General features: G+C 39.6%; 1 protein-coding gene across 1 annotated transcript in view; it reads right to left on the minus strand.

The window, feature by feature from the left end:
- LOC115255020 (uncharacterized) overlaps window positions 1-12,507 on the minus strand; it is a 157,941-nt gene that overhangs the window by 16,352 nt on the left and 129,082 nt on the right. The window lies entirely within an intron of this gene.

Consider the following 12,507-nt stretch of genomic DNA (forward strand, 5'->3'; position numbering starts at 1 on the left):
CAATGGGGAACGTGATGCGAAGGAAGTGCGAAAATAAAGTTCGGAAAGGAAAGAGACAGTGTTGGGGAGATCTGAGGGAAATGCGTTACTCATAGGACGAGTGTGTAAATCTTTATAATGAATGTAAAATAATAATAATAAAGCTTCCTAATCGTCCATACCGCGAAAATCGGGAGGCTACGGTGGGTGGGTTACGTCATCAGGATGTCGGATAGCATCTACTAAAATACTTACAAGAAGCAGGTACAAGAAGACCTGGTGCGCAGCGAGCTCAGTGGGTCGATCAAGTGGAGGACGATTTGCGGACCCTTCGTAGAGTGCGGAACTGGAGACACACAGCCATGGACCGAGTAGACTGGAGACGACTCCTACGTACAGCAGAGGACACTCAGGCCTTAGTTAGACCGTAGCAGCAGCATAGCCTCCTAATGGTGGTTTCCGTTCGAGGCACATTTCATCCCTACCCCCTTCCACACAGATGAGATGAACTTCGTGGAACTGGTACGTTGTTTGTCCACTGTAAACAAGGATATCTATCATCCTTCGTGCGCGCATCCCATCTCCCATCCCAGGCCCGGTGTATGTGTTGATTGAGGACTGCGGGTCATCCTTCCGTCTTCGTCCAGAGAGGCCAGAGGTCTACGACCTCCCATCCTCTTCTGTTTCGGTACAGTTCGGACGGTGCGGTGGTCGAGAAAGTCATTAGATTCAATAAACCAAAACCAAGCAAAATGCGCAATTGATTGCGTTCATTGAATCCCTTCGATGAGGGGAGGGCGGGAGGAGGCGTGTTTGCAAGGGGATTTCAACGTTGAAATCGGATCACATTCGACGCTCTGATCTGCTGTTCGACTCCATCCGAGTGGAAAGCGAACATAACAGCTTTTGTGGTTGTCGGCGTTGGTCATTCGCCGCCACCGGTGGCGGCACGCGGTTTTCCGAGCATTGTTCTACGACAGCCGGGTCGAGGTTTCTGAGCAGCAGCTGTACAGTGTCCAGCTCAGCTTTCTGCGGCTTGTGGGCGGCTGCGGCGATTCTTTGTCCGTTCTTCCGCCGAACGAATCGGCGAAGAGTGTAAGTGAGGGTATGCAAATGTTGTTCTCCTTTGGCGGTCGGAGAGCTTGGTTGAAAGTGGGTATAGAATATCTTTTATTATGTTCTTCCGCGGCACGTTCACATAGGCAGGCCTGGTGCGGTCGAAAGATATGGTGCAAGTGTTGAGTTTTTGGTTTGCACCGCCACCACCATCGTTGTTTGAGCCTGGCTCTTGAAAGGCAGCCAACCGGAAGGATTGAGTTACACTACTACTGCCTAGTGCTGGCGTTGCCGTCTTTCAATAAATAGAAGTTTTTGATGTTCCCTTCGCTGCCATTGGTATAGCATCATAACAGGCAGATGTGCGCGCTGTTTTAAAGCGACATGGAAAGTTCAAATTCAATCCAAATAATAAACAGTTCAATGTAATAACTGAATAGTATATTGCCGGAAGGTTCGCAAAAACGCGATTGATATTCGAGAACCCGCATCTTCCTTAAAAGAATCTTTAGACTAGTAACTGACAATCTTCGAATCACAGCAAATTTGTAATGCCGTATCAATTCGTACTACATACAGTTGAGTCTCCTATTAGACGATGCCACCCACTATACGTTCACCGCAATTTCTCAGCTGTCTTGTATCCAATCTAGCTGATTTAGAGCAGTTAGTGCTTATTATAGATTCAACACATGCAAAAAATGAACAAAATTGGTTAGAAGACACAGTGTGTGTAAAGTGGGTGGCAGCGTCTGATAAGAGACCCAACTGTTCAATAAAATATCACCTGAAGGTTTATTGCTCCTAGTTAATCCAGCACAAACCCTATTCTTTAGTTTGCTATAATTATGTTTATGAAAACAGACACTGATTTTCCCTAGCTATATTTCCAACAACCAACCCAATCGGAAAATCACTTCCATCAAGTAAGAACGCATCAGGCCGTGAAGCCCCAGAATGGATCATTTTAAACTTTCCCCCTCCGTGATCATTTCCAGTAGGTACCGCATATTATGGCATTCAGTCAGCCAGCCATCCAGCAAACCATCAAGTTCCACCTTCACATCCGGCCACATGTGGTGTGCGCCAAACCTTTGGTGCACGTGTTCCGCTCATCATCATCAGCAGCAAGTAGCAACGCGGGAGCAGGGCACTAGCGAGCGCGCTCGCGCATCGCGATATGATCCAAATATGGGAATCACATTCATTCACCATCATCGCCATAACTACCATCACTCGAGGGGAATTCTTCTACGTAGGTTGGGTTCTAGGTACCTAGAAATAGCATTTCAATTTACAATCTGATTCCCTAGCTCACATTTCCGCCGCCACCACTACCTACTGCTGCTAGGTTGCAACCACCCGCGTTGCATGAGAGACTCCGCGCATGAGGACCACTGCACTTTTCTTCTTCCCTACATGGCGATGCACTTGGGAACAGTAGTGGCTGGAATAGTGCCGATTTAAACCAATCGTAACTAATTATTGGGACAAACGATTTGAATGCAACCTATTTCAAAAAAAATAATGAATCACTACAAATTCATATTAATATATAACATATTGTAGTGGAACCCTACAAATGCGTAATAAACTTGGACATCACACACGAACATACTCAACACATAACATATATTTTGCCCTGTTATCCTAGTGGATAACAATTTCCCATGACAGGACGACGAGGTTTCATTAATGTTGCTGGTCCATCAGTCAATCCTGTAATCATATTTTCTCCGCAAGGTTGCCTTTTGTTCGCAGCATTAGTTGCTTTCATAGCTTGTATTTTGTCTAGGGATTTCTAATCCTAAGGGGGCATCCCGATTCGGGTTTCATCACTAGAGTTCTATAACTTGAAGTCTGTGCCAGGGAAAGGTTTACATCCTTAGTACTTAGACACGGCCCGAAATGGCCTGAATGTTGGCAATCGAAATTGGATTGCAGGCCTCTATTCTGCCAGAGCCCTATAAATGTGTATTAATACTATGGGAATATTTACAAGTTAAAATAACAAAAATAAAACTTGTAATAAACCTTCCACAAAGTTGTAGCTGATAAAGTATCCCAGGAGTAGAAAGGCTAAACTAACCTTCTTAGGCACTTTGGAAAATGCTACGGGCAAATGAATGAAAAACACAAAGTTTTTATGAAAAAAGTAATCCACATACAAACTTTTAAGGGCTTGAGCAGCATCGACCGACTTCTTGAACCACTTAACTGTATATACGCCATACGGATTCGTCATTGCATGTATCGGAATTCATTTAACTAGACTACATCGCAAAAGCAGTTCTCTCCCCATCCAAAAACCCCAGTGTTTACTCGTGATACGTAGATCATAACAGTTTCCATTTAAACGAATCACGACATAATCTCCTTCTTGCTTTGGAATTGGCCAGCATTCCGATATATCTGACGTCGCATTATATTTGCAAAAAAAAATGGTATTACAGGTTAGGTTCCGGGTCATTTGATCGAATACTGTTTGGTCCAATGCCGTTTGGCAAAAAACGAAAAGCATGTTAAACTCGAACTCTAACGATCATGCCACAGTTCTATGCAAGAGTATGACTTGAAAGAACAGTCCATGATTCAAAGAAGGAAAACTATCTGTTAAATATATTGGCAGTTTTAACACTAGCTCATCTCTTAGGTCCCTTATAACCAGAAAAAATAGCCTATGTTTAAAAAAAAGCAAATATTGGCAGTTAAAATTTTCAAAAGTTATTCTGGGTTTTTCCTTACCTCTGCTGAATTCTTTTGAGCATAATTCGGACAAATGGAATGCGGCCAATTGGTCGGACACCGTTTTTAACATACAACTTAAAGGATAAATTAATTCCAGGCCTAGTTGCAGCCATTTTTTAGTGTATTAGTCGCTATTTTTGAGCAGGTCACTCTAAAGTCCCTATTGTTTGATTTGCTTTTGTATTCTACAAGAAAAAATGTCTAAAAATTCAGTTTTCTTTCATTATTTTTGATGACAAAAAATGCAAGAAAGCCGAGTGACGAAAAACAGAGTGGATAAAATGAAGGTATCCATATTTACAATATAGTTTAAACGATAAATTTCGATATGCGAAACTTCATGTCAGCAAATTTAATGTAATTTGTATGTGCTACGCTTTTGAAACTTCTTACGTAAAATTCAAAATAATTATTCAAAAAAAATTAACTAAAACATATGTGCTCGCGCCTGCCGCGCAAATCATCTGGACACTTTTCACAAACTCATTCAACGTTTACTGATGGAAACACTTTTATTTTAAGCGAACCCTAATTGCAATGTTATTGCGGTAATGAGCAGACCGAATTCACGGAGAGAGGCAAGCTACCTAGGGATGCGCATGTAAACTAGGCGTCGATATTGAATTCGTCTCGCTCTAACAATACGGATTTTTTAGTTACTATTTTATTTGGTTGAAATTAAGTATTTTTATCTTCACGTTTCTATAATTGTTACGTGAGAATGTAGTTGCGAACCTCTGTGCATAGTCGGAGTTGACTGTTTGTACATGTGTACCTATTGTTTTATACTTTGTGTTCTCTGTCATTCTCGTTCTGTCAAACGAGTCACATAACAGAGTCAGTGAAAATGAGACAGAATGGGCGCGTATGAATCGTGAAGATTTATATGTGGAAAAATCACCGTAGTTGTAAGTTGTTTTGTATGTTTTTATGTTTGAATCTACTAATAAAGTATGCTTTTAGCTTTGTAGCATGTGGCAAATAGCATAGCCAAGTGTTTTATTTGCCCTGCTAAAAGAGCGGTGTCCCATTTTCAACAGGTACCGAGTTTGAACAAATTTTGTAAAAAAATATAAAGCTTGGTTAAGCTTAATTTGTTTTAAAGTTATTCGAAAATTTGTTATTGAAAACATCACCACATTTTTTTCTCCTAGAAGTACATCCAAGATCAGCAGAAGTATAATGATTTAATTATTACGTAGAACCCAATTGTTAAAACATGCAAAAATACGCTAAATGCAGTAAAACACCACTTTGTTAATTTTACCCACAATTCCCCCAATTCAAAACGACTAGTCTTCCTGCACCCGAAGTTTTGGCTTTTTTATTAGGCTTTTTCAAGAAATCAATAGAAAAGAATAAGAATAAGAGAACATGTAAACAAACATTTCACCAGTTTTCAATATTTTTATGAACCTTTCACAAATTGATTTTTGAATAAACTTGTAGAACATTCAATTTTTCCAAAGTCACGCAAAATGTTAGTTTTTTATGATTTTATTTGTAGTTTTATTCTTTTTACTATTAAACAGCTTTTGGACCCGAAGCTTTTTAACTTCTTGACCAATTTCAAATCTTTTTGCGTGCGTTTGTAAATATTTTTGTTGCCTAAGAATGCTGTGAATAAACAGTTACTGTTTAGGTACAGTAGTTTCAACATATGTAGATAAGTATCAAAAACCGTTAAAAAATTACGTACAGGTCGGACTCGATTATCCGGAGTCGGGTTGTGGAACTTCTTAAGATGTGCCTGTAAGATGCTGAAATTTTGACTGGTTACTAATCAAAGCTGGCTTTATAACGTGTCAAAATTTCAGCTTGATAAAGCATTCCGTTCTCAAAATATATGTTTGAGAGGCATCAAAATCTGACTCAGGATAATCGAGTCCGACCTGTATTTGACAAGAAAAAGGGAAATCGGGTTAAGTACTGTTAGTCAAGTCAAGTACAAGACACTGAAGACGATCTTACAGTTGAGGTCGAAATACGTATCTGTCAAAGGAGGCAAATTCTTTGTGGAATTAAAAGGAACAGTACTTAACCCGATTTTCTTTTTACTTAATTCAGCTATTCCACTTAAAAGCCCAGGTTCCTCATCATCAAGAAAAACGGGTATTTTGGCAAAACTTTGATTGTTTTCATGCTTAGTTTCTGGATTGAGAGAAAAAAAAAATCTTAATAATCATATGGGACACATTCTACCGTAACGTTACAACGTTTTGACACCTTCTCTGTCAGATTTACAACTATAATTCGAAAATTCGACCGTAAACACTCAATACTCATTCCCATTTTTAACACACATTCTTTCGAATGTGTGAAAATATTTGAGTGTTTGCGGTCGAGTTTACGAGTTATAGTGGAAAATCTGACAGGAAAGGCGTCAAAACGTTGTAACGTCACGGTAGAATGTGTCATGGACTTTACCGCTTCAATTTTTGAAGGGTTATGAATTAAAACAATATTTTCATGTTTTAAATGCGAGGAAAAAAAATTAAAAAAGTCCTTCTGTGTGTTCTATATCCCTAAATATGATAGTATCTAGTTTTGATTAAAAACTGCCATAAAAATCGTTCAAAACTCCAATTTTATATGAAAAAAATCAAATGTAATTAAAACGAATATTTTGCAGAAAAGTTTGTTTTAGGAGAAATTTAGATAACAGCAATATCTACAAGAGCACGCAAAAAATATTGGGGAAGTTATAGAAGTCATGGAAGGGCGTTACAAGGGTTTCATGAGCGTTTCAACACATTTCAGAGTTTTAAGGGTGTTTCAGGAACGTTCTAAGGCGTTCTAAGAGGTTTAAGAGGCGTTTGTTAGCATTTCAGGAGCGCTTCAAGGGGGTTTCTGGAGCCTTTTAAAAGCGTTTCAAGGGGTTTCAGTCGCATTTCAATTTAATGACGGGGATTGGACGTTTCAGGAATATTTCTAGGTATTTCAGGGGCTGCATTGAAGGTATTTCATGATCATTTCAGAGGTGTTTCAAGACTCTTTAAAAAGTGTTCCAAATAAGGGACCCTCTAAAACGCCCGTGACGCCCCTGAAATCTCTTATAGCGCCCCTAAGACTGTTTGAACCCACTTGAGTCGTCATGAAATGCCCAAATACCCCTTGGAGTATCCTGAACTACCCTGGGACCCTCAAAACACCCTTGAGACCACCTGAGACCCTATGGAATGCCCTTGAAACGCTCCTGCTCCATGGGATCCCCTAAAGTGTCCCAGTGATCCTCTGGAACTTGCTCGGAACCCTCTGAGACCCCTTTAAGTACCCCTGAGAATCTGACGAAGTGAAACTTATACAGTGATGAAGAACAATTCAACTGACTGCTGCTTAGGTGCGGGTTTCTTCGTCATATGAAAATTGGGAAGAAAACGTAAGCTTGTAAGTGAAATTAAATTGAAATGGAAAAAGCCGAAGAGATATTCAATATCCAGTGCTATAGATGCTAGTCATGTATGGTCTATATCTTGATGCTTTTATATATTAAATCATTTACGGTGAGTCGAAATATCCGTGGTAATTGAATTTTTTGCGTCTAATATGACGGGAATTGAAGCATATAATGGTGTAGAAATCTACCCAATTCAGTTTACTTTTCATGGAAAAAGATTTTAAATTAAATCACTTCAACGCAAGTAAATGTTAAACTTTTGAACAATATAAAACTGAATTCGATAAGTAATAACTCAACAACTGTTTCATATAAACTGTTTTTTGTAGATCGATTCTTAAATCAGTGAATCAATCAATTTTGGTATCATTTAGTAACGAATAGGGTAATTTTCCAATTGTTGCACGGCTAAAAATTCGCCAATTGTTGCACACCTCTTAAGAATAACATGGAGTGTGCAACAATAGGCGAGTTTTTAGCAGTGCAACAATGGAAAATTACCCTAGTAATGCGCACAAATTCAATTTTTTGAATATCCTGAAACAGCTCATGCGTAACAAACGAACTCTGGCAGAGCTCATGAAAATGGTTCTAGCACAACCAACTCTGCTTTTCATTATATTCAGCAATAACTTAGCTAGGGTATATCACTATCTGAAGAGATTGTTCAAAAGCTTGAAATAAGTCCCAAATTTTCAAGGTTTAATAATGTCTGGAAAGGAGGTAGTATAAATAACATGACCTTTGACTACGCTTCCCAAGAATCTAATCTCAGGATCAACGGATTTACTTCTCATGCAAAAGATAACGTAAGATTTTCTTTTTTTTGTAGTAAAGTGTGGGGTTGAAACTTCGGCGAGGAAGAAGTATGCTACCTGTGTGCGGAGAAATAATGCGACTCGAATAAATCGCACATGATGGCTTGGACAAAACGTTTGTCACCCATCAGCACTAGATAACACCATAATGGAATTCGAGAATGTAAAGGAACTCGAAAGAATTCTGCTTGACTGAAGGAGAAACCGGCAAACTTGCTTCAAAACATATATAGAAATGAGGTGCATAAATTAATTGATTTATTTATTGAGTGTTTCCCATGTCTATCTGAGAGAAAAACAATACTGTTTGGATATCATTTGGAATTTAAGTAAAGATTGTGATGACTGCTTCGGCTTGTCGAAAACAACACACAAAATTGGCTGTGTCACACTGTTCAACTTTGAAGAATTTTCGATAAGCTTTCCGGGTGAATATCTTGCATATTATTCATTCAACTCGAACTTGCAATACGTCTTTGACTACACTCTTAAAAAATTAGGAATTTACACGTGACGTAAACCATCAACGTACGTAAACATTTCATGACTGAATGGCAAATTTGACTCAATTTTACATCCATCATGTAAGTTTGAGTTGATTGCACAAGCTGTCAACAAACCTATCTGACCAGATAGGAAGAAACAGTTTTACATTCATCGTTTATCTCGTAACTCGGTGATACAGTCGAGAGGTTTAGTACGTGCCTCTCAATCAGCGGACCAGAGTTCGTATTCAGATCATTATTTTACTTACATATGTTTTATCTCTCACTTCGGCTCTAGCGATTGCTAGCTCGACTTTATATTTGTGATAGAAGACGTAAATTTGTGTCAAACGGGCCGCTCCTTTTATGTGCATTAAAGTGAACTTAAATTTATATGATTTTCTCTAAGAGTGTAGTACTTAACAGTGTCACTCTGTCATTAAACTCATTCTTCGCAATATTTTATCGCCACTTCACTGAAGAAAAAAAAACTTCGCTGCTGTGTGATGGTTATCAAGCTTCGTTCAAAATGGTTGTCGTAAGGGTCAGTTTATCTAGTATTAGTACTCAGCCCAAGTAACATTGTTTAGTCAAATAGACTGGAGGAGGTTCTTTGAATCATCATAAAAGATAATATGTTTTATGACGATTTTGAAAAACCTCTTTAAGACTATTTCGCTATCAAAATGTTACTAGAGAAGGCTACAAACATTATCCAATTAACCACGAGGCAGTTAATCTTCTTTTGTATTGCATTAATAAATGTTTATTAAAGGCTTATCATTGTATTTGCGTCTTGCTACTGAAAGGCAGGTTTTGTCCAATATGCAGCTTTTTTTATCTGTATTAACGAGATTTTTAGTCCTAGGCTAGTTCATCTCGGGACCACGCTTTACATCCGAAGGAAGAACTCACATTTTGCGAGTTTGTCGGGAGTGGGATTCGATCCCAGGTCCTCGGCGTGATAGTCAAATGTTCTAACCATCATACCAGGTCCGCTCCTCAAAGCCAATATGCAGCTGCCTATCCCTCACACTTTTCAAAATAAAAACAAAAATACTTGTAGACCCCTTCTCTTTTCCCGCAGACATTGACACTGAATTAAACAAGGATAAAAAATACATATTTTCTTACAACTATTCACTCCTTTTGCTGTGAGTGAAAGAACATGTGCGTAGCAATTCCATTGGACGTTGAAAACGGCTCTTTGGCTATGGCAGACGCGTTTGAAGGATGAACTATGTTGTATTTAAAGCTTTACTAAATTATCCAAAGAGTTGAGTAGCAGCAAGCAGCTTCATTGCTAGACCAAATGCATTCGAAAAGCTGCGCAACAGCTGTCAAATTTTAATTTAATTACTAGTTAGCGGTAAACATTTCTATAAAAAAGCTGCAAGTAGGTAAAATACAGTTATTATACTTATTGTAAGAGACGACCGCTTCTATTGATATTGTCTTGAGCAAGAGTTAGTTTTTTCTGCTTGAGCGTGAGAAGGTATTATTGTAAGGGACATCGGCTTACAATTGACAAACACTGCAAAGTGAGTGTCAGTTAGCATTAAATAATCTTAAATTGCAAATCTCTGTATGCAGTTGCCGAGATTCATGAAGAACTGTTTGCGTATTGCGATAAAGAATTTCAAATGCTTTTCCCGAATAAACTTCTCATAAGATGGCAAAATTTTTTTTATACAATTCTTCCTGAAACGCTCCAAAATTATTGTCAGAATTATCGAAGCATTTAAAAATTCCACCAGTAGTTCATCTCGGATGTTCCATAGCAATTCAAGAGGTTTCCGTATTATTGTCGTGTCTCTTTTAGCGTAGAATTTATGTTGTCCAAAGTGTATTTGTCATGATCAACAGTAATTTTTTAATATGCATCAATTCCTTCAAGCTCTAGTGAAAAAAAAACCTCTGAAATATTTTAGAAATGTTCTCATGCGTTTTGTGAATAACCCTAACCCATCTATTGGTTCTACTGAAAACAAAAAACCGGCAAAGGATTGCTCTAAGAGTTCTTATGCACTTTTTGCAAAACTAAAGTTTACCCATAGCCAACCGAAAACAAATTGAACTAAAACCTATTTGAAATTTAATTCAGAATCATGATGATTTCACACCTTAGTGTGCTCCTTTCAAAGCGCACAATTCGACGAACGACTGCACGTGGCACCAGCGAGCGCAGCGGTACTCCCTCGCACATCAACCATCCATCCAACAGCACCACCGGAAGAACGGTTCTTATTCATTACTTCCATTTCTGTGTGTGTGTGGTTGCCGAGAAACTTTTACGACCCGAGAAAAGAAGGATTGAATCTGCCTCGGGTTCAGCGAAGTTCTAACGCGCGGTGTTTGTTTTAAAATCTGATTATGACGGGAAGTCGCGACCCCCTTCCATTCCGGGTTGGATTGGAACAATCGTGGTATGGTTGATGACTGTGGCTCACGCGACACAGGACGGGACACAGGACTACGACACAGGGCACGTGTTTTGATTGGAATGACAGCTGGCGCGGCGTGGCCGGGAGGGGTGTTCCGTTCGGGAACCCGTGCCATTGTCAGAGCTGGTTTCGTGTGCCATTCAAAATGTCATTGCAATGTTTTCGGCGAATGGTTCGCCCGGTGACCGAATAATGGATGCTAACAGAGCCATTTATCCCCCAGTTTGTTTCTTCCGATGTGTGGGGCTTGGGGGGGGGGGGCGAGCTAGCGTGTGCCATGTCCGGCTCGAGTCCGAGCACAGCTGACCATTAAGGCTCAAGCATTCGTCATCATTTTTCCGAAAGCGAAAAGCAGTTTTTTCGCTGTAAATCAAATTAATGATTATGAAAATGTATTCACTGAATCCCTATGCTCATGAGGAATACAGTGAATATATTTTCGCTGCAAAAACTTTAGTTTTGAACGAGAAAACTGCTTTTCAAAATTTGATGACGATTATTTCAATGACGAATTGTTCCACGTTAAAGCGTGTCCAAATTATTTGGTGGTGCCTGTCCACCGTGAAACAACAATGGGGTGCTGCAGATCATGGCGATGATGAAGATGATGACGACCTGGGCTGGAGGTCGGTCAGCGAGTTAGATGGACAGGAACAGGGTTGTTAACGTTAATCAACGATTAACGCCGTTAACGTTAACTTTTATCCAAATCAACGTCAACGCCGGTGCGTTAAATTTCTTGGCAATTAACGTTAACGTTAACGGGTTGCGTTGAATCAACGTCAACGGAAGCCGTTGATTTAATCGTTGAAAACCGATTTATGCTGTTGTGTTTTATGTTCAGGGGCCCACATGGCCGAAGCCGTAAACGCGCGGGTATTCAGCACGACCATACTGTGGGTGACAGATACGATTACCCGTAGGAACTTTTCGTGATGGAAGTTTCCTTGGCTTTTTTGGCATAGAGTATCCTCGTGCCTGATACACGATACACGAATGCAAAATTGGTCATGGGTAGGGAAGTAATAAATTAATCAATTATGGGATGAACACAAGAATAGACAAAATAATTTTCAGGCAAGATGTCATCACGATTTGCAATGCGTCTTTTGGTTTCACAATTTCTGAATGCTGATGGCGATTTCATCCACTGTACCCTCTTTTTAGTCGAGCAGGAACGATACGGATATCTTACTGGTATCAGAAGCTCAGCAGGATATCAACGATCAGGCTGCCATACATACCTACTAGCTAACTACCGATCTCTCATCGGTTATCATTGCATTGCATGGCCCACTGCACGAATTTATGCTGGCCTGTTTGCTCTCACAGAACATTTGACGTTTGGAAGGTGCCGGCACCGCTTAAACGTCAGATTTTCTGTAAGAGTAAGCAGGCCAGCATAAATTCGTCCAGTGGACCATTGCCACCGATTAACCCGTGGCCACGTGTAACCTACGACTTACTTTCAATCACAGCAGGCATGCATATGTCAAATGCCAGTGTCGTTTGAAGCAATTTTCTCATCAAATCTGCCCATGAGTAAATTGATTTGGTCAGGTCATAAAATCGAGAAATTC

The sequence above is a fragment of the Aedes albopictus genome, chromosome 2 (assembly GCF_035046485.1).
Source record: "Aedes albopictus strain Foshan chromosome 2, AalbF5, whole genome shotgun sequence".
NCBI lineage: Eukaryota > Metazoa > Arthropoda > Insecta > Diptera > Culicidae > Aedes > Aedes albopictus.